Genomic DNA, 20770 nt, shown 5'->3' with positions numbered 1-20770 from the left:
GACGACCGGTGGGGGCGGAGGCCGCCGCGGGTGTTGGCTTTGAAGGAGAGAGGGCTGAGCCTGAGAACTGCCTGCGGCGTCTGCGTTAAGCAGTGAGGCGCCCTCACGATGCGCGTACTGTGTCATCCGCCGCAGGCGTCAGAGCTCTGGACGTTTTGAGGTGACAAATGTTTTGGCTTCGGGAACCTGCCCTCGGGGGAGGAGCCTGAACTTGGGGGCTGGCCCGGTCCCGCCCCCGGCTCGTCTGGCCTCTGAGGCGTTTTGGTCGCGCTTGGGACCGGAGCTGTAGGAGCCACGTCGGCGAGGGGTTGGCGCGTCCCCCGAAGAGCGGAGCGGGGCGGGGCGGGAGCCTTCGGGTTTCCGCGAGCTCAGCTGACCCAGTTGTGGCTGGGCGGTGAAGTTTTAACAGAACTGGGTTTTCATGACAGCCCTCAAGTTGCACAGGGTGTCCTAGGCCCTCCCGAAACCTGAGGAGATCAGAAGCGGAGACAAGTAGGGAATAGTATAGGTGGAAGTAGAAGTTAGTTTAAAAGCCCTGCCTTGTACGGGGGTATGGGGAACTCTTTACTATCTTCGCTATAATTATTAACCTAAAACTGTTCTAAAATGAAAAGGTTTATTAAGGAAAAATTTAAACTAAGCAAAAGAAACAAGAAACCTTGCCTTTTGATCCCCAGCCAAAGTATATTCTAAAATATAATTACTTGTATTCCATGAATCTGCCCCTTCCCCCACAACCACCGATAGCCTTTCCATTTTGAACCTCAAGTTTTTGACCTTTAATTTCTTGAAATTAACGTGGAGTAAATAACTCTTTATAGTCTTCCTACAGGTGTTGAAATTAAATATTCCATTCCGTGGGCGACGGGTGCAATCTTTCCTCACTAGAGAGGATAAATATGCGTACATATACACACATGTCATGAGTTGAATATCTAGTGAAAAGAGTGATACTTTGTGCTTTTACTGGTCACTGCCTGATTTAAAGCCATTCACAACAACTTTGCCCAAGTTAGTTTGCTGGTGTGTGATTTTTGAAGCTCATTAATTATGAAATTGCACCTTATTTTTTCCCATATCTAAGTACAACTGGACCCACTGTTTAACCTGAATTATCCATTTTGAGGCTGTAGTTAAATCAGATTAATTTTATTAGCAAACCATTTCCCATGGTTAGAAGGACACTCCCCCAATACCACCAACCGGTATTAGATCTGCTTCCCACTGTCAATTGAGATACTGGCTTTGTGTGTGTGTGTGTGTGTGTGTGTGTGTGTGTGTGTAAGTCTCCATGAGCCCCATTAATGTAAGTCTCCCCAGTAAATTAGGTTTCTAGGTCAGTAAGTCTGTCTTAGTCTATAGATGGATGGCTTATAAACAACAAATTTTATTTCTCACAGTTCAGGAGCCTGGGAAGTCTGAGATCAAGGTGGCAGCAGACTTGGTGTCTGGTGAGTTCCTGCTTCCTGGTTCATAGATGTGTCTGGCTGGGGCCTCATGTGGTAGGAGGGAGGGGGAAGCTCTTTGGAATCTCTTTTATAAAGGAACTAATCTTCCTGAGAACTCTGTGTTAATAATCTAGTCATCTACCCCTGTCTCCTTACAGTATCACATTGGAGGTTAGGATTTCAACATATGAATATTTGGGGAGGCACAAACATTCAGTCTGTAGTAAAGGCTGAAGCCAAGCTCTGGTCTGTAGTGAATTTTTCAGAGAGACTTATTTGTATAGTATATTGTATCATTCCAACTACTATATGGATGTTTTTATTTTAAATTTTAAAATTTTGAGAATTTAGGAAACAGAAAAAGAGATGCAGTCTCACATAATCCAGCTACCTCCACAGTGGGACGTCAATATGTTTTAGTACATTGATAATTTTAATATATTTATAAATTTAGCATATTTATATTCTTAATATAATGTTTAAATTTTCACTTTAACACATTCATAATCCATTGAAGGTATATTAGTTCACATTGTAAGTTCATTAGCACGCTTGGAACTGCATTCCACTCAGTAACTTGACTGACAAGTAACATTTCAAGAAGAGTACTGAATTGATGACAAGATTTGACAGTGACAGACTTATCTGATAAAGTTTCTTTGTACTGTCATCTGGAATGTTGGAAATGAACATTGTAATTGATTAATTCAAAAAGCATTTTCTGAGCACTTGCTAAGTGTCAAGAATTGTACTAGATTGTTGGAGAGCTAGACATTAAAAAAGACATAATCCCCATCCCACAGTGAAATAAGTGGTTAGACAGGTAACAAGTAATTACAGTATATGGGAATAAACGCTATAATTGAAGGTTGTGTGAGATGCAGTAGAAGCAAGAAGTGGGAGCATTTCACTTCAACAGGCAAGAAATGCTTCCTTAAATTTGTGGCATTTGAGATGAATCTTGAAGAATAAGTTGAAATTTGCTGGGACACAAGTAGTAATAGGACATTCCAGATAGAAACAACATTATATGTCAAGTCATGGTATTGAAATACCACAGCCCTTTGAAGGACTTAGTTCTTTGTTTCTGAAAGAGTAGGGTGCTTATGAGGGAAGAGTAAGAGTAGAGAGAGGCTAGAAAATGAAAGTTTGTGGGTCCCATTTAGGAATTTATTCTTTAGTTTATTCTAGTGGCCAGAGGGAAACTATTGAGTTTTAAGCAGGAGAGTTATGTGACCAGATTTTTGTTTTCCAGGAAATTCACATGCTAATAACTTACAGCAATGCAAGCTCAATTGGGAGATTATTACAAGTAGTTGAGGTAGGACCTGAGAAGGTCTTGAACTCCTCAGTGAATTGGGATTCTAGAGGAAGAATGAGATTGGAGAGAGGAGATAAAATCGATAGAATTAAATGTGGTAGATCTTTACAGTTTTATGCCCCTCATTTTGAATTATGTTTTCATGACTACCTGTATCCATACCCTTGGTTAGTCCTCTCTGAGACTAAGTCATGTGACTTGTTTTGACCACTGGGATGAAAGCAATTGTAATTTAGCAGAGGCTTGAAAAATATTTACACAGTGGGACTTGCTCTTTTATTGCTGGCAACTCTTCTATCACCATGTAATCAGATTAGGGCTAACCTCTTAGAAAATGAGGGACCACTTGGAGAGAGGCCCTAGGTGTCCCAACCATCTCAGCCTTCCCAATTGAGGCCTCAAACATATGTATGAGGCCATCCTAGACCATCCAAACCCAACTAAGATGGTTCAGACCAGAAGAATCATCCAGTCAACCCACAGAATCACAAGAAATAATATTTTGTTTTAAGCCTCCAGATTTGGAGCAGATGGTTTCATAACAAAAGTTAATTGGTACCCTAGGTGACCAAGTAGATGTGGAGTGGGTAAGAGGAAATCTAAGATGAATTTCCATTTTGTAACTTGGGTGGATGGATAAATCAATATTGGAAAGCTACAAATATTAGAACAAGTATAAATATTAGAACAAGTAATAGGTTGTATTACAAAAGAGAATAGAAAATGTATTTTTTTAAAGACCAAGTCTGGAAGGATAACAATAAATTCAGCTTTGGAAGTACTCAGTCTTAGGATTTCTTCAGACATACAGATGAAGATATCCAGTTGGCAATTTGATGTAAAGATCTGGAGATTAAAAATTTGGAGTAAACGCTGTGGCTTTGAATGACATTGCCCATTCTCATTTATTAGATTTGGGAGCTTTTTTTTTAGATTTGTTGATATTTTGTACTTAGCATTATCTACAAATAGAGATAGTCTCTTCCTTTTCAGTCTGTATGCCTTTTCTTTATCATTTTGGCTGCAAATGCCACTAACATGTTGAATAGGAATGGTGAGAGTAGACATCCTTGCCTTTTTCCTGATTTTAGGGGGAAGATCTTCAGTTTTTCACTGATAAGTGTTAGCTCTAGTTTTTCTTCTGTAGATGTTTTCAGGTTAGATCTGTTCACTTCTTCTAGTTTACTAAGAATTTTGATTTTATTTTTATCTTTATTTTTCTTCCATTTTAAAATTTATGTATTTTACAATATCATATTTTTTAAATTGAAGTGTCATTGTTGTACAATATTATATGTTACAAGTGTACAATATAGTGATTCACAAATTTTTAAAGGTTATACTCCATTTATAGTTATTATAAAATATTGGCTATATTCCCCATGTTGTACAATACAATATGATTTACTAATATTTTGTGGTGGATTTTTGCATCTATGTTTATGGGAGATACTGCCTTTCATCTAATGTCTTTATCTGGTTTTGATAACAAGGTCATGCCAGCCTGAATTGGAAATGTCTCCTCCTTTTCTGTTTTCAGAAAAGATTGTATAGAATTAGTATTATTTCTTAATCTTTAATTTGGTAGAATTTGCCAGTGAAGCTGTTTGGCTTAGAATTTTCTTTATGGAAAGGTTTTAAACTACAAATTTAATTTCCTTAGTATAGGATTATTCAAGTTATATACGTCTTCTTGAGTGAGCTTTGATAGTTCATGCCTATGAATGAATTGGCATAAAATTGCTTATAATATTCCCTTATTATCTTTTAAATATCTGTAGTGTCTGTAATTATGCTACCTCTTTCATTCTTAATTTTGGTAATGTGTCTTCTTTGTTTTTTTTTTTTTCCCCTGGACAGTATGGCTAGAAGTTTATAGATTTTATTGATATATTCAATAAATTTATTTATTTTGGTTTTTACTTACTTTTCTCTGTTGTTTTCTTGTTTTTAATTTTAATGATTTCTACTCTTTATTATTTTCTTTGGTTTGCTTTGGATTTAATTTGCTCTTTTTTATCTGATTTCTAAAGGAAAAGTTTAAGTTATTGATTTAAGATCTTTATTTTTTTCCTAATTTAAGCATATAATTGTATGTATTTCCCTCTAAGCACTTTTTTAACTAAATTTCATAAATTTTGATATGTTGTATTTTTATTTTAACTCAGCTCAAAAATATTTTCTAATTCTCCTTGTGACTTCTTCTTTGATCCATATTTAGAAGTGTGTGGTTTAATTTTAAAATATTTGTGACTTTTCCAGGTATCTTTCTATTACTTATTTCTAATTTAATTCTGATATATTCAGAGAACATGCTCCTTATGATTTCAATTCTTTGAAATTTGTATTATGACTTAGAATATGTCTTGATGAATGTTCCAGGTGCACTTGAAAAGTGTTTGTATTGTGCTGTTGTTGGGTAGAGTGTTCTACAAATGTCTTATGAGGTCAAAGTTGATGGATAGTGTTGTTAAGGTCTTCTCAATTTTTTCACTGATTTTCTGTCTACTTATTCTATCCATTGCTGACAGAAGTACTGAAGTCTCCAAGAATAATTATGAATTTGTCTATTTATCCTTTTAGTTCTTTCAGTTTTTTCTTCATGTATTTTGAAGATCTGTTTTTAGTTCCATACACAATTAGAATTCTTATGTCTTCTTAGTAATTTGATCCCTTTAATAGTGTGTAATATTCCTCTTTATGCATTGTAATACATAGCAACTCCACTTCTTTGATTAGTGTTTTAATGTTATGTCTTTTCCCATCCTTTCTTAACCTATCTGTGGATTGCTTCTTTTCTTTTCATTGAATCTTTAAAAAGAAATCCAGTTTGACAATTTCTGCTTTTAATTGGTGTATTTAGACCATTTACATTTAGTGTAGTTATTGATATGGTTGGAATTAGGTTACCATTTTCTTATTTTGCTTTCTGTTCGTCTTTTTTGTTTCTCTATTCCATTTTTCTGCTTTTCTTTTGGATTATTTGGGTATTTTTAGTATTCTGTTGTAATTTATCTATTGGTTTTTTGGTTAGCTCTCTTTATAGATTTTTTTTTTCAGTTTCTTATTTTTAATTGTAGTAAAATACACATAACATAAACTTTACTTTCTTAACTATTTTAAAATGTGCAGTTCAGTGTAGTTAAGTGTATTCACCTTGTGCAACCAATCTCTAGAACTTTTCATCTTGCAAAACTGAAACTCTATACCCATTAAGCAACAACCCCCCATTCCTTCTCTCCCACCCCCTGACAAACACCATTCTACTTTCTATGAATTTGTCTACTCTAGATACCTCATGTAAGTGGAATCATGCAGTATTTGTCTTTGTGACTGGCTTATTTCACTTAGCATAATGTCCTCAAAGTTCCTCCATTTTATAGCAGGTATCAGAATTTCCTTTCTTTTTTTAAAGCTGAATAATATTCCACTGTATATATTGCATTATTTTATCCATTCATCTATCTATGGACACTTGGATTGCTTCTGCCTTTAGACTATTATGAATAATCTGCTGTAAATATGGGTATGCAAATATCTCTTTGAGATCCTGCTTTCAATTCTTTTGGATATACACCCAAACTGGAATTGCTGTATCAATTTTTAATTTTTTGAGGAACTGCCATACTGTTTTTCATAACAGTTACATCATTTTACATTCTCACCAACACTGCACAAGGGTTTTTAATTTCTCCACATCCTCACCGACACCTATTCTTTGCTTTTCTCTTCCTTCCTTCCTTTTTTTTTCTTTCTTTTCTTTTTTCTTTTTCTGTCTTTTATAGTAGCTGTCCTGATGAATGTGAAGTGAGACCTCATTGTGGTTTCCTTTTATCCAGCTCTGTCGAGATATGTGACATGTAACCATTGTGGTTTTGATTTGTATTTCCATGATGATTAGTGATGTTGAGCATCTTTTCATATGCTTGTTGGTCATTTGTATATCTTCTTGGAGATTTATTGTTCTTTAGTGGTTACTCCAAGAATTATAATATACATCCCTAACCTTTCACAGTCTACTTGGAGCTAATCTTTTATAAAATGTCAAAATCTTACATCCATATGGGTAGGTCCCTTTGTTTTCTTCTTTTCTCTTATAATTGTCATGTTTGTTACATCTATATCCTTTGAAAATTGTATCAAACTGTTACAATTTTTGCTTGTAACAGTCATAGAGATTTTAAAGAACTTAAGGAAATCAAAAGAGTGTTTCATATTTATCTAGATATTTACATTTCTTATGCTTTTATTTCATCCTTCAAGTTCCAGGTTTCTCTCTGATATCATTTCCCTTTGTCCTGAAGAACTTTTTTTAGGATTTCTATTAGGGCAGGTCTGCTGGCAGTGTATTCTCTGTTTCCATTCATCTGGTAATGTCTTTATTTTATCTTCATCATTGAAGGATATTTTGATTGACATCTAGTTCTAGGTACAGAATTTTTTTGGCTTTTCACAGGATTTCTAGTAAGAAATTCACAGTCATTCAAGTCATTGTTCCTCTATATGTAGTGTATTATTTTCCTCTAGCTGCTCTCAAGAATTTTTTTTTGCCTTGGGCTTCCAGCATTTTCTTAAATTGAGATATAATTGACATACAGCATTATATTAGTGTACAAAATAATGATTTTATATTTGTGTATCTAGCAGTTTTATTATGATGTCTTTGGGAGTGGTTTTCTATAAGTTTATACGGTTTAAGATTTGCTAGGCTTCTTGAATTTCAGTAGAATTGTAAATTTATGTCTTTCGTCAAATTTGGTGTATTTTTGGTAATTGTGACTGGTGTCTAAATTAAGGGCAGTCTTATGAATCTTACGCCTGTGGAATCTGACACTTCCCAAAGTAGAATTGAATTAAATTATAGGACACCCAGTTGGTGTCCAGAGAGTTGAAAAATTAGCTGATTTGGTGAAAAAAAAAACCAACAAAAAAACACGTGCTTTGTGTCAGAAGTGTTCTGTGGGTAGTAGAGAAACAGTTTTCCTTTAGTTGGTGTCAGAGAAATGGGATTTGCTAGAATGTAGAATGGCTCCTGGCTTAAGCAAACATGTGGTTTGTGAAAAGAAAAGCCGAAAAGATGGGGAATGCGAAACCTCTAATCCCCATATGGCTACCTAGTCAACCCATGGTATGAAACTGCAGCTACACTGCAATCAGTTACTAAGTTGGCTTATTGGATATGTAAGGAAATGCAAAATAATAAGAAGCATGCTAACCTTATAATCCCCTGGTTATTGTTATATGTAATAGCCAAAATGGAAGAAAGTGCTCTGTCAGGCCTTGTTGCTCAGATTTGGGTTGATTTACTTAGATTTTGGTTGATCTGAGTTTTGGCCACTAGCCTCAAAGGGAAAAATTATACCAGAACAACAAAAATTGCCTCTAATACCTCTGTTGCCAAGAATGTAGTCTACGTGTGGGTTTTAGAAACTGTTGAAACCAAAGGATTTAGTGTGAAGGAACTGTCTCATTTTGTAGATCCGTATCATTAGCTTTCTGTAGAACCTTTACTAAAATGGATTGTGAGAATAACTAAATTAGCAATATCTTTGGTTTTAAATGCTACAGAGTAAAAGAGTTGTTTGGGTTGATACAGGACCCAAAGCTCACTGTTAAACAATCACAGATGGCTATACATGATCCAGACACACAGGAGATTATTCAAGAAGGAACAGTCAGCCTCATGGACTGGACAAAAACCATTGTAAAGTGTGTTTATCCTGAGAAGGGGGACCACCTAACTCCCCCTGTAATCACCAAGTAGAACACCCCAGATGAAGCAGCTGATAATGCTTTGTATGCAAGCCATGTGAGACTGGTTTTATGATGACTGAGATGTTCCCCCAGTGAATATGCCCATTACTCAGGTTATGGTAGATGCTGTGATTAAGGAGGCCCCTGTTACATAGACACTCCATATAACTCTTACTGCTGCAAAATCAAACAATCTTGAGAAGTCCTGTCAGGTTTGCCATCTCTGCTTTTGAGTATGGGTCTTACTGAAACCAAGATCATTAGAGTAATTAACAAGAAAATGGGAGTGAGACAGAAAGGCTTATCTGGGTAGAGTGGAAGTCTTTATATGAAGTGGGGTAAATGTGGTAGACATTGATGGTGTTGAAACGAAGGTGTTGATACAAACTTGGGTGGACCAGTAGGACCCACTGCTAGTCCCCCAACATTTTAAGGCCCCAAACAAGTCTGCTCTATTTAATTTAGTTTGGAAGAATTTAAAAATCCAGAAGTCATATATTACCTTGAGAAACCCTACCCACACTTGCCAGGGGTGATGGTCAGGTATTAACCTACCTGACCTTCTCCAAGGTAAAGATTTACCAAGGGACCGGGGTCTTCTGGCCTGACCCTCAAAGCCACATGCATTTGTGTGTATAAAGTGGTCAAGGGATAGAGATATTTCTGGAACTCCTTTATATCAGAGCCCCATGAACTGTGGTATAGAAAGCCCTAATTTGGACTTCAATCAGATTGAGAGATTGTAGAAATGTAAGAGTTGATAAGATTATAAAATTGGAATATTTAAACAGGTTTTATATAAAGAAATTGTGTCTCCTTTATCTGAATAGTTAATGGGAATGAGTATGTTTGTCTGGGGAATGCCTCTTCTAATTAGTATTATAAAAGCAGAATCTGTTGATGGAGGCTATAGAGGATTGTAAGGGTTAATAGGATTGAAGTGAAAGTCTGAAAGAGAATTGGTATGTTTGCACAGGCTTTTTGTTGGGTTTCTTTTACCTGCTTGTATTAGGGGGATGAACATTGTGTTTCACTGGGGAACATGTCACCTACCTAGTATTATAAAACACAACACGTGTATATCTGCTCTTCAGGCAGTGTTATTTGGACATGCTAAATGGATACCAATAAGATTGCCTGAGTCCAAACAGTATAGAACACAAACTGGAGTGCCGACACAAAGTCTCTGTACAATAGCTCAGTGTAGAGCATAGATTGGAGTTTATTGCAAGTCTGTGAGCACCTCCTAGCACTGACTACGAGGATTTTAGTCTAGAGAATTCCCATCTAAGGGGCAATTACAAGCTTGCTATCAGACATTAATTAAAACTACCCCTATGGCTAAAGAGTAGAAAATAATCTTGAAATCTGAAATTCCTACGATATCTTGGATGCTGTTGAAAAGACACTCTTACCGGGGTGGGCAATGTCCGGAAAAGTTCCTTCATAAAATGGAAGTAGTTTACACAACACCATGCTACCTATGGAATGCAGGGATCATGTGCTCATAAGCAGGGAGCCTCTTTTCCCCTAGGATTGACTTTGAAACTATATGAGGAGCCACCAGATTCTGTCATCACTTGGGCAGTTCCCTATAAATAGCTCTCAGCTGACCAACAAAGAGCTGCTTGATTTGTGGATGGTAGTTGTAAGGTAAACAGCATCCTGTTTGAAAGGCCACCATTCTGATCAAAGAAAGTAAAAACAAATCAGGTAGGTGGACTGAATTGCATGCTGTTTTCTTGGCAGTGACGGGAGAATTGAACAATGATAAAAGCCTGTAAGTTCTGGTATTTACCAACTTGTAGACAATGACCGATGAAGGGCAATGAAAACCTGGTCTTTTAAAGGGGTGCCTTATGGGGCACAGCTCTATGGAACTCACTACGGAAATTTGAGCGGTACATTAAAGTAGGACATGTTGATGCCCATCAGAACTCCCGTCGGACATTCTGAATGTCATACTGTTGTACTCTGAGTCCCATTAAAATCCTCTGAAGCGCATTGATTTTTGTTGTTTTCAGCACTTAGTCATCTTGGTTGGATTGAGACTACAAAGTCTGTCTTGCCTTTTTTCCCCTAGAGGTTCCAACATCAGGGTAGTTCTGTCCCACTTCTGTGCTACTCAGGGATTAGTCTTAGACTTGTGTTTTGCTTTATATTGTGGTTCAGTTCTCAAGGACTTTGCTTGCTGCTTTGGGATGTTCTGTGTATGTGTCCCTCAGAAATGAGCCCTGGACATATGCTGATTCATACATAACAAAAATAGGAGAAGTCTTTTTCCAGTTCTCTTCTCTCTCAGATTCTCCTCAGTTTCCTGTCTCTCTCCTCCTGTAGCTGGAATGATGGGGTTTCTCTAAGGAATTTTACTTGCCTATGCTACAGCAAGAGAAAAACAGAGTGGAAAAAAAATGGGGATTTTTCCCCCCACAAATCTTTGAACCCCAGGGACCTGTTTTCTTAGTTCCTCTGTCTACAAAGATAGGGTTTCTCTAGGAGTTTTAGTTGCCCACGGGGCCACTACCACAGCTTCACTGGGCACCCATCCTCAGGTAAAACACACACACAAACACACACACAAAAGAGGAAACTCACTTCTGTATGGGTCCCTTTTCCAAGTTTGACTCTTGTCCCCAGTGTTGTTTTTGTTTACTTTCTTGCTAAGGTACTTGCTTTTTGTGTTTCATCCAGAGTATTTAGGTATAATCAGCAGTAAAGACAGGCTTTAGTGGACTACGCCTTCTTGGCTGGCACTGGAATCTCTAAATACGTATTTCTTAAATTAGCTATTTAATGTCTGTCTCTTCCATTATACTCAATGTCAGCAGGGATTATTTTGGTTTTGTGTATTACTGTATCCCCATGCCTAATACACTTATTGGCATATGCTAAATAGCCAGTAAATATTTATTGAATAAATGAATGAATGGACACTTTTCAGACCTTATCTTACTTGACATTTTGGCAGCATTCTAAATGAAGGGTTGTTCTCACCTGGGTTCTTTCTTCCTTAGGCTTCCATAGTACTATATTCTGCTGGATTCCCCACTTCTGTAGCATTTCTTTTTTCTTTTTTTATTCTTATTTTTTATTCCAATGTAGTCAATTTACAGTGTTAGTTTCAGGTGTACAGCAAAGCGATTTAGTTATACATATACATACATACATATTTTTTCAGTTTCTTTTCCATTACTGCTCATTACAAGAAATTGAATATACAGTAGGTCTTAGCATTTCTTTATAGGCAAGTTGCTACTTCTTCATGATCCTTACAGCTTTAGAAAATGCTTTTGAAAAGGGGACAGAGTCAGCCCACATAGGCACAAGCACAACCTTAGTAATAAATGTTTAGTCACCATTTCATCATCCTAGAACAGCATAGATGTTTGTTGACTGCATAGTGGCACTCCTTTGGTGTCCTCTTGTTACCTGTTATTAGGTCCTCTGCAACTCTTCCCCCACTTATCTAGCTTATTATTACTTTTTTATACACATTCTTGCTATAATTTTCAAAAAGTTAAAAACATGACTCATTCAAATATAAAAGAAAGTATTTCAAATATAATTCAATTTATTAATTAATGAGAGAACATATAAGATATCAAGACTGGTTCAAAGAAAAAGTCAAAGAGAACTTAAATAGTCAAAGTTATGCTGAAATAAATTTATCAATAGATGAAAACTACAAGGTGGGAGACATAATATTTGGGGTTACATTTTTTACCAGATGAAAAACAATTAAATTTCTACCAAAAGATTTGTGTTTATGTTGGTCAGGACAGGAATCATTTGCACTGTCCTCTGATAGGATGAGCAATTGCTTTGTTTTCAGTTTTCCTACAAGTTAACTGCTACCCCCATGAAGTTCTAAAATAGCCTAGTCAGTACAGTCAAATTAAGATGCACATTCCTACATAATCAGATAATTCCCAGAGGGTCTGCTAAATTACATCCTGCATTCTATTGAAAGGACCCCAATAATCTCTTCTGCCTATTTCCAAGTTTTGTATATTTTTTCTTAATACTCTTTGCACTAGACAAAACAACTTTACTTTCTTTTTTCCTTTGTATCTGTTCCCTTTGGTGTAAACTATGACTGATCTTTTTTTAACAGACATTGCATTTACTAACTCAGGGATGGTAAATACATATCACTTGTGTTACCACTCTACCTGTCTATAATATGATAGTTATTGACAATTGATATCAAACTCATTCTTTTTTTAATTGAAATATAGTTGACATACTGTATTATGTTAGGTTCAGATATATTACATAGCGATTTGACATTTGCATGCATTATGAAATTACCACCGCAATAAGTCTAGTAACCATCTGTCCCTATACAAAGTGATTATAATATTATTGACCGTATTTCTCATGTTGTATGTTACATCCCTGTAATGTATTTATTTTATAACTAGAGTTTAGTACCTCTTAATCCCCTTCACCTATTTCGTCTGCCCCCTCACCTACCTCCTTCAATCACCTGAATGTTCTAAGTATCTATGTCTGTTTTCATTTTGTTTTTTCAGATATAAGTGAGATTATACAATATCTGTCTTTCTCTGTCTGACTTATTTCACTTAGCATAATACCCTCCAGATCCATCTATGTTATCACAAATGGCAAAATTTCATTTTTTATGGCTGAGTAGTATTCCATTGTATATCAATACCACATCTTCTTTATCCATTCAATTATCAGTGGACATTTTGATTGCTTCCATAACTAGGCTATTATAAATAATGCTGCAATAAACGTGAATGGGCATATAACTTTTCTATTTAGTGTTTTTGTTTTCTTTGGCTAAATACCCAGAAGTGAAATTTCTTGTTTATATGACAGTTCTCTATTTTTAATTTTTTAAGGCCCCTCCATGAAGTTTTCCCTATCAACAGTGCAAGAGGGTTCCCTTTTCTCTGTGTCCTTGCCAACACTTGTTATTTGTTGTCTTTTTGATGATGATAGCCATTCTGACAGATATGAGGTGATATCTCATTGTGGTTTTAATTTGCATTTCCCTGATGATTAATGATGTAGAGCATCTTTTCATATGTCTGTTGGCCATCTCTTTGTCTTCTGTGGAAAATGTCTATTCAGAACCTTCATGCACTTTTAATCAGGTTTTTTTTTTTAATTGAGGTACCATCAGTTACAATGTGTCAATTTCTAGTGTATAGCACAATGTCCCAGTCATGCATATACATACATATATTCATTTTCATGTCTTTTTCATTAAAGATTATTACAAGATATTGAACACAGTTCCCTGTGCTATACAGCAAAAACTTTTTTAAAATCTGTTTTTGTATATAGTGGCTAACAATTGTAAATCTCAAACTCCCAAATTTATCCCTTCCCACCCCCTTTCCCAGTAACCATAAGATTGTTTGCTATGTCTGCAAGTCTGTTTCTGTTTGTGGATGAGTTCATAATGTCCTTTTTTGTCCTTTTTTTTTTTTTGATATCATATGGTATTTTTCTTTCTTGTTCTGGCTTACTTCACTTAGAATGACGATCTCTGGGTCCATCCATGTTGCTACAAATGGCATTATTTTATTCTTTTTTATGGCTGAGTAGTATTCCATTGTATAAATATACCACAACTTCTGTCGATGGACATTTAGGTTGCTTCAATGTCTTGGCTATTGTATATAGTGCTGCTATGACCATTGGGGTGCATGTATCTTTTCAAATTAGAGTTCTCTCCAGATACATGCCCAGGAGTGGGATTGCTGGATCATATCATAAGTCTGTTTTTAGTTTTTTGAGGAATCTCCATACTGTTTTCCATAATGGTTGCACCAAATTACATTCCCCTCAGCAGTGTAGGAGGGTTCCCTTTTCTCCACACCCTCTCCAGCAGGGTGGTTTGTTTTTTTGATGTTGAGTTTTATGAGTTCTTTGTATATTTTAGATATTAACCCCTTATTGGATATATCATTTGTAAATACATTCTCCCATTCAGTAGTGTGCTTTTCGCTTTGTTGATAGTTTCCTTCACTATGCAGAAGCTTTTTTAAAAGTTTGATATAGTCCTGTTTGTTTAGTTTTGCTTTTTGTTGCCCTCGCCTGAGGCAGCAGATCCAAAAAAATATTGCTAAGACTGATCAAGGTCAAGCATACTGTCTATGTTTTCTTCTAGGAGATTTATAGTTTCAGGTCTTACATTCAAGTCTTTAATCCATTTTGACTTTATTTTTTACGTGATATGAGAAAGTGGTCCAGTTTGATTCTTTTGCACATAGTTGTCCAGTTTTCCCAACATCATGTATTGAAGACACTGTCTTTTCTCCATTGTATATTTTTGCTTCCTTTGTTGTAGATTAGTTGACCGTATAAGCATAGGTTCATTTCTGGGCTCTCTGTTCTTTCGTTTGATCTATGTAGCTAGTTCTGTGCCATACTGTTTTGATTACTGTGGCTTTATAGTATAATTTGAAATCAGCAAGCATGATACCTCCAGGTTTTTTGTTCTTTACCAAGATGACTTTGGCTATTGAAGTTCTTTTGTGTTTCCATACAGAATTTAGAATTATTTGTTCTAGCTCTATGGAAAATGCCATTGGTATTTTGATAGATGTTGCATGGAATCTGTAGATTGCCTTGGGTAGTATGGTCACTTGAACAATATTAATTATTCTAATTCATGAATGATATATATTTCATTTATTTGCGTTGTCTTCAATTTTTTTCATCAATGTCATAGTTTTCAGAGTACAAGTCTTTTACCACTTTGGTTATATTTATTACTAGGTATTTTGTTCTTTTTGATGCAATTTGTATATGGAATTGTTTTCTTAATTTCTCTTTGTGATAGTTCATTGTTGGTGTATAGAAATACAACAGATTTCTGTATATTAATTTTGTATCCTGCTACTTTATCAAATTTGTTTACTAGTTCTAGTAGTTTTTTCATAGAAAATCTTCAGGATTTTCTGTATAGTAACATGTCATCTGCAGAGACTGACAGTTTTATTTCTTTACTTCTAATTTGGATTTTTAAAATTTCTTTTTCTTGTTTGTTGTGCCTATGCCTTCCAATATTATGTTGAATAAAAGTGGCTAGAGTGGGCATCTTTGTTCCTGCTCTTGGAGAAGATGCTTTTAGCTTTTCCTTTAGAGTATGCTGTGGCTCTGGGTTTGTCATACATGGCCTTTATTTTGTTAAGGTATGTTCCCTCTATACCCACTTTCTTTGTTGAGAGTTTATCATAAATGGATGTTGAATTTTGTCAAAAGCCTTTCCTGCATCTATTTAGATGATCATATGATTTTTTATTCTTCAGTTTGTTTATGTAGGATATCACATTGATTGAATTGTGACTATTAAACCATCTTTGCATTCCTGGGATACGTTCCATTTGATCATGGTGTATGATCCTTTTAATGTGTTGCTGAATTCGATTTACTAATATTTTGGGGATCTTTACATGTATGTTCATCAATGATATTAGCCTGTAACTTTCTTTCTTCCTTCCTTCCTTCCTTTCTTTCATGTGTGGTGTCTTTGTCTAGTTGTGGTATCAGGGTGATGGTGGCCTTATAGGTTTTGTGTGTGTGTGTGTGTGTGAGGGAGGGAGGTAATTATGTTTATTTATTTATTTACTTTTTTTATGGGCGATTGAACCTGTGACCTTGTTCATGCTAAGCATGCGCTCTACCACTTTGAGCTATACCTTCCTCTGATGGTGGCCTTATACAACTGAGTTTGGAAGCATGCCTTCCTCTTCAGTTTTTTGGAGTAGTTTTATCATTTTAGATTGAAGTATAGTGGATTTACAATGTTGTGTTAATTTCTGGTGTATAACATAGTGATTTATATATGTTCTTTTTCATTGGAATAGTTTTAGAAGGATAGGTATTAACTCTTCTTCAAATGTTTTGTAGAGTACACCTGTGAAGCCATCTGGTCCTGGACTTTTGCTTGTTGGGAGTTTTTCTCTTTTGTTACTGATTCAATTTCATTACTAGTAATTGGTCTGTTCGTATTTACTATTTCTTCCTGATTCAATCTTTACAAATTGATTTCTAGGAATTAGTCCACTTTGTCTAGGTTGTCCATTTTATTGGTGTATAACTGTTCATAGTAGGGTTGACCCTTGAGCAACATGTGTTTGAACTGTATGGGTCCACTTACATACAGATTTTTTTCAATAAATGCGTACTACAGTACTACATGACCCATGGTTGATTGAATCCATGGATGTGGAACTGGGGATATAGTGGGCAGACTATAAGTTATATGCAGATTTTTGACTGGGTGATGGGTTGGTACCCTTAAGTCCCACATTATTTAAGGGTCAACTGTAATCTCTTAGGCTTATTTGTATTTCTGTATTGTCAGTTGTAATTTCTCCTTTTTCATTTCTGAATTTATTTATTTGGGCCCTCTCTTCTTTTTTCCTGAAGAGTCTGACTAAAGTTATGTCAATCTTGTTTATCTTTTCAGAGAATTAGCTCTTAGTGTCATTGATTTTTTTTTCTATTTTTTGTCTCTATTTTATTTATCTCTGCTCTGATCTGTTTATTTCTTTCCTTTTACTAACTTTGGGTCTTGTTTGTTCTTCTTTTTCTAGTTTCTGTAGGTGTAATGTTGGATTGTTTATTTGAGATTTTTCTTCTTTCCTGAGATAGACTTGTATTACTATTAACTTCCCTCTTAGAACTGCTTTTGCTGCATCTTATAGATTTTGGATTGTTGTGTTTCCAATTTTTTTATTACCTGGTGTTTTTTGACTTCCTACTTGATTTCTTCAGTGATCCTTTGGTTACTTAGTAGCCTATTGTTTGGACTCCATGTGTTTTAGGCTTTTTTCCTTATAGTTGGTTTCTAGTCTCATACTGTATGGTTGGAATAGATGCCTGATATGATTTCAGTCTTCTTAAATTTATTGAGACGTGTTTTGTGGCCTAGCATGTGATCTATCCTGGAGAATGTTCCATGTGCACTTGAAAAGAATGTGTATTCCGCTGTTCTGGTTGAAACAGCAGAATGTATCTGTATCTGTATGTATCTATAATTAAGTTGGTCTGATGATGACGATGGTCATTTCAGGCCAGTGTTTCCTTATTGATTTTTCTGTCTGGATGATCCATATATTGATGTAAGTGGGGTATTAAAGTCCCCTATTATTATTGTCAATTTCTCCCTTTACATTTGTTGGTATTTGCGTTATGTTTTTAGGCGTTCCTATGATTGGTGCATATCTATTTACAGTTTTTATATCTTTTTTTTTTTTTTTAGTTTTTATATCTTCTTGTTTCCTTTTATCATTCTGTAATGTCCTACTTCGTCTGTTTGTCTCAAAGCAATCTTTGTTTTAAAGTCTATTTTGTTTGATACAAGTATTGCTACCCCAGCTTTCTTTTCATTTCCATTTGCATGTTATATCTTTCTCAATTCTGTCATTTTCAGTCTGTGTGTGTATTTAGATTTGAAGTGAGTCTTGTAGGCAGTGTGTATATATGTGTGTGTGTGTGTATATCTTTTTAAAAATCCATTTAGCCACTCTGTCTTTTGATCGGAGCATTTAGTCCATTTATATTTGAAGTAATTATTGATAGGTATGTATTTATTGCCATTTTGTTAATTGTTTTGGGGTTGTTTTTGTAGTTCTTATTCCTTTCTTCTTTTGCTGTCTTCCCTTGTGATTTGACAATTCTCTTTTGTGTTATGTTTGGATTCCTTTCTCTTTTTTTGTGTGCGTGTATATATTACAGATTTTTGGTTTGTGCTTACCATAAGTTTTATATATAGTGTGCATGCTCTCTCTGTTTCCCTCTCCCCCAAGCCATGTATATATGATTATTTTAAGTTGATGATATTTTAAGTTTGAATACATTCTAACAACCTGATATTTTTACCCCCGACCATGTTTAATGTTTTGACATTATATTTTATATCTTTTTGTTTTGTGTATCCCTTAACTGCTTATTGTGGGAAAAAATAGTTTTACTACTTTCGTCTTTTAACCTTCCCAGTAGCTTTATAAGTGTTTGATCTACCTTTAGTATATGTTTGGCTTTATCAGACTTTTTTGTTTGTTTCATAATTTTCATATTTCTAGTTGTGCCTATTGTTTTCTGATTAGAGAAGTCCCTTTAAAATTTCTTGTAAAGCCAGTTTAGTGGTGCTGAACTCTTTTAGCTTTTGCTTGTCTGTAAAACTCTTTATCTCTCCTTCAAATCTGAATGGTAAGCTCGCTAGGTATTCTTGTAGGTTTTTCCCTTTCATTGCTTTGAATATATCATGCCACTCCCTCCTGACCTGCAATGACTGAACAGTCAGCTCATAGCCTTACGAGAGTTCCCTTTTATATAACTATTTACTTTTCTCTTTCTGCTTTTAAAATTCTTTGTCGTTAATTTTTGCCATTTTAATCATAGTGTGTCTTGGTGTGGACCTCTTGGATTCATCTTGTTTGGGACTCTGTACTTCCTGGACCTGGATGTCTGTTTTCTTTCCCAAGTTAGGGATGTTTTCAGCTATTATTTCTTCAAATAACTTCTCTGCCTCTCTCTCTCTCTCTTCTTCTGGGACCCCTATAATCTGAAGGTTATTACATGTGATCAGATGTTTCTCAGACTGTCCTTAATTTTTAAAATTCTTTCTTCTTTTTTCTGTTCAGCTTGGGTGATTTCCACTACTCTGTCTCCAGATGACTGATCCATTTCTCTTTATCATCTGATCTACTATTGATTCATTCAACTATGCTTTTTATTTCAATTATTGTATACTTCAGCTTTGTTTGATTGTTCTTTATATTTTCTAACTATGTTAAAATTCTCATTGAGTTCATCCATTTTTCTCCTAAGGTTGGTGAACATCTTTATGATCATTACTTCATTTCACTTAGTTCTTCTGGGGTTTCATCTTTATTTTTTTTTTTAATTTTTAACAGACTTTATTCTTTTAGAGCAGTTTCAGGTTCACAACAGAATTGAGTGGAAAATACAGAATTTGCACATAGCCCTCCGCATCCACACATATATAATCCCCTACTCTCAAAATCCCTCATCAGTGTGGCGTATTTGGTACAACTGATGAACCAACATGGGCACATTATTATCAGCCAAAGTCCATAGTTTACATTAGGGTTTACTCTGTATGTTGTACATTCTATGGGTTTTGACAAATGCATAATGACATGTATCCACCATAGTATAATACAGAATAATTTCATTGCTCTAAAAATCCCCTGTGCTCCATCTGTTCATTCCCCCCTCCATTCCTCTCCCCAAATCTCTGGAAACCATGATCTTTTTATTGTTTCTGTAGCTGTGCATTTTCCAGAATATCATTTGATTGGAATCATACAGTTTGCAGTCTTTTCAGACTGGCTTCTTTAATTTAGTAATGTCTTTTAAGTTTCTTCTGTGTCTTTCATGGCTTGATAGATCTTTTTTTTTTACTGCATATATATTTTTAAATTTACATATATGTACTATTCATTGTTTCCAAGAACATTTAGAACGTTAGCTTTTTAAACTTCCATAGTTATCAAAGAAATAAGGCCAACCACAAATAAGAATTAACTCAAAAAGATATATACACCCTGCTGTTAACAGCAACATTATAATTGCCAAGACATGGAAGCATCCTACGTGCACATCAGTGGTTAAATAAATAATGGAGATGCAGCATATATATATAAATAATGGAATACAACTCACCCAGAAAAAAGAAGTCTATTTTGCCATTTGCGGCCCTTCATTCACTTTTTTTTTCACTTCAAAACCCAGAATTTTATAACTGGCGGAGACATTTCCATTGCATCAAAAACAACAAAACACCTAGAAATAAACTTAACCAAGGAGGTTACCTATACTCTGAAAACCAAAATGACACAAAGAAATGGAAAGATTTCTTGTGCTCTTGGATTGGAAGAAACAACACTATCAAAATGGCCTCACTACCCAAAGCAATCCACAGATCCACGTAACCCCCATCAAAATACTCACTACATTAGTCACAGAACTAGAAAAACAATTCCAAAATTTGTAAGGAACCACAAAAGACCCCGAACAGCCAAAGCAATCTTTTGTAGGTCTCTCTCTCTTTTCTTTTTCCTCTTTCTTCATTTTGTTCTCTTTTCTTACGGTTTGATGACTAGAGAAGGTCCTTTAACATTTGTTGTAAAGCTGGTTTGGTGGTGCTGAAATCTTTTAGCTTTTATCTGTGAAGCTTTTGATTTCTCCATCAAGTCTGAATGAGAGCCTTGCTGGATAGAGTATTCTCGGT

The 20770-nt window shown here is 35.4% G+C and overlaps 1 long non-coding RNA gene across 2 annotated transcripts in view; it reads left to right on the top strand.

The window, feature by feature from the left end:
• The first annotated feature begins 20 nt into the window (after nt 1-20).
• The window catches only part of LOC105065842 (uncharacterized), a 135910-nt gene continuing 115160 nt past the window's right edge, over nt 21-20770 (top strand). For both annotated transcript variants that reach the window (XR_012499460.1, XR_012499461.1), the window contains exons 1-2: nt 21-160; nt 1401-1451. This is a non-coding gene — a long non-coding RNA (uncharacterized LOC105065842). The remainder of the gene's footprint in view (nt 161-1400; nt 1452-20770) is intronic.

The sequence above is a fragment of the Camelus bactrianus genome, chromosome 16, assembly GCF_048773025.1.
Source record: "Camelus bactrianus isolate YW-2024 breed Bactrian camel chromosome 16, ASM4877302v1, whole genome shotgun sequence".
Lineage (NCBI taxonomy): Eukaryota > Metazoa > Chordata > Mammalia > Artiodactyla > Camelidae > Camelus > Camelus bactrianus.
The sequence above is the reverse complement of the archived record's forward strand: the minus strand, read 5'-3'. Positions and strand labels throughout refer to the sequence as shown.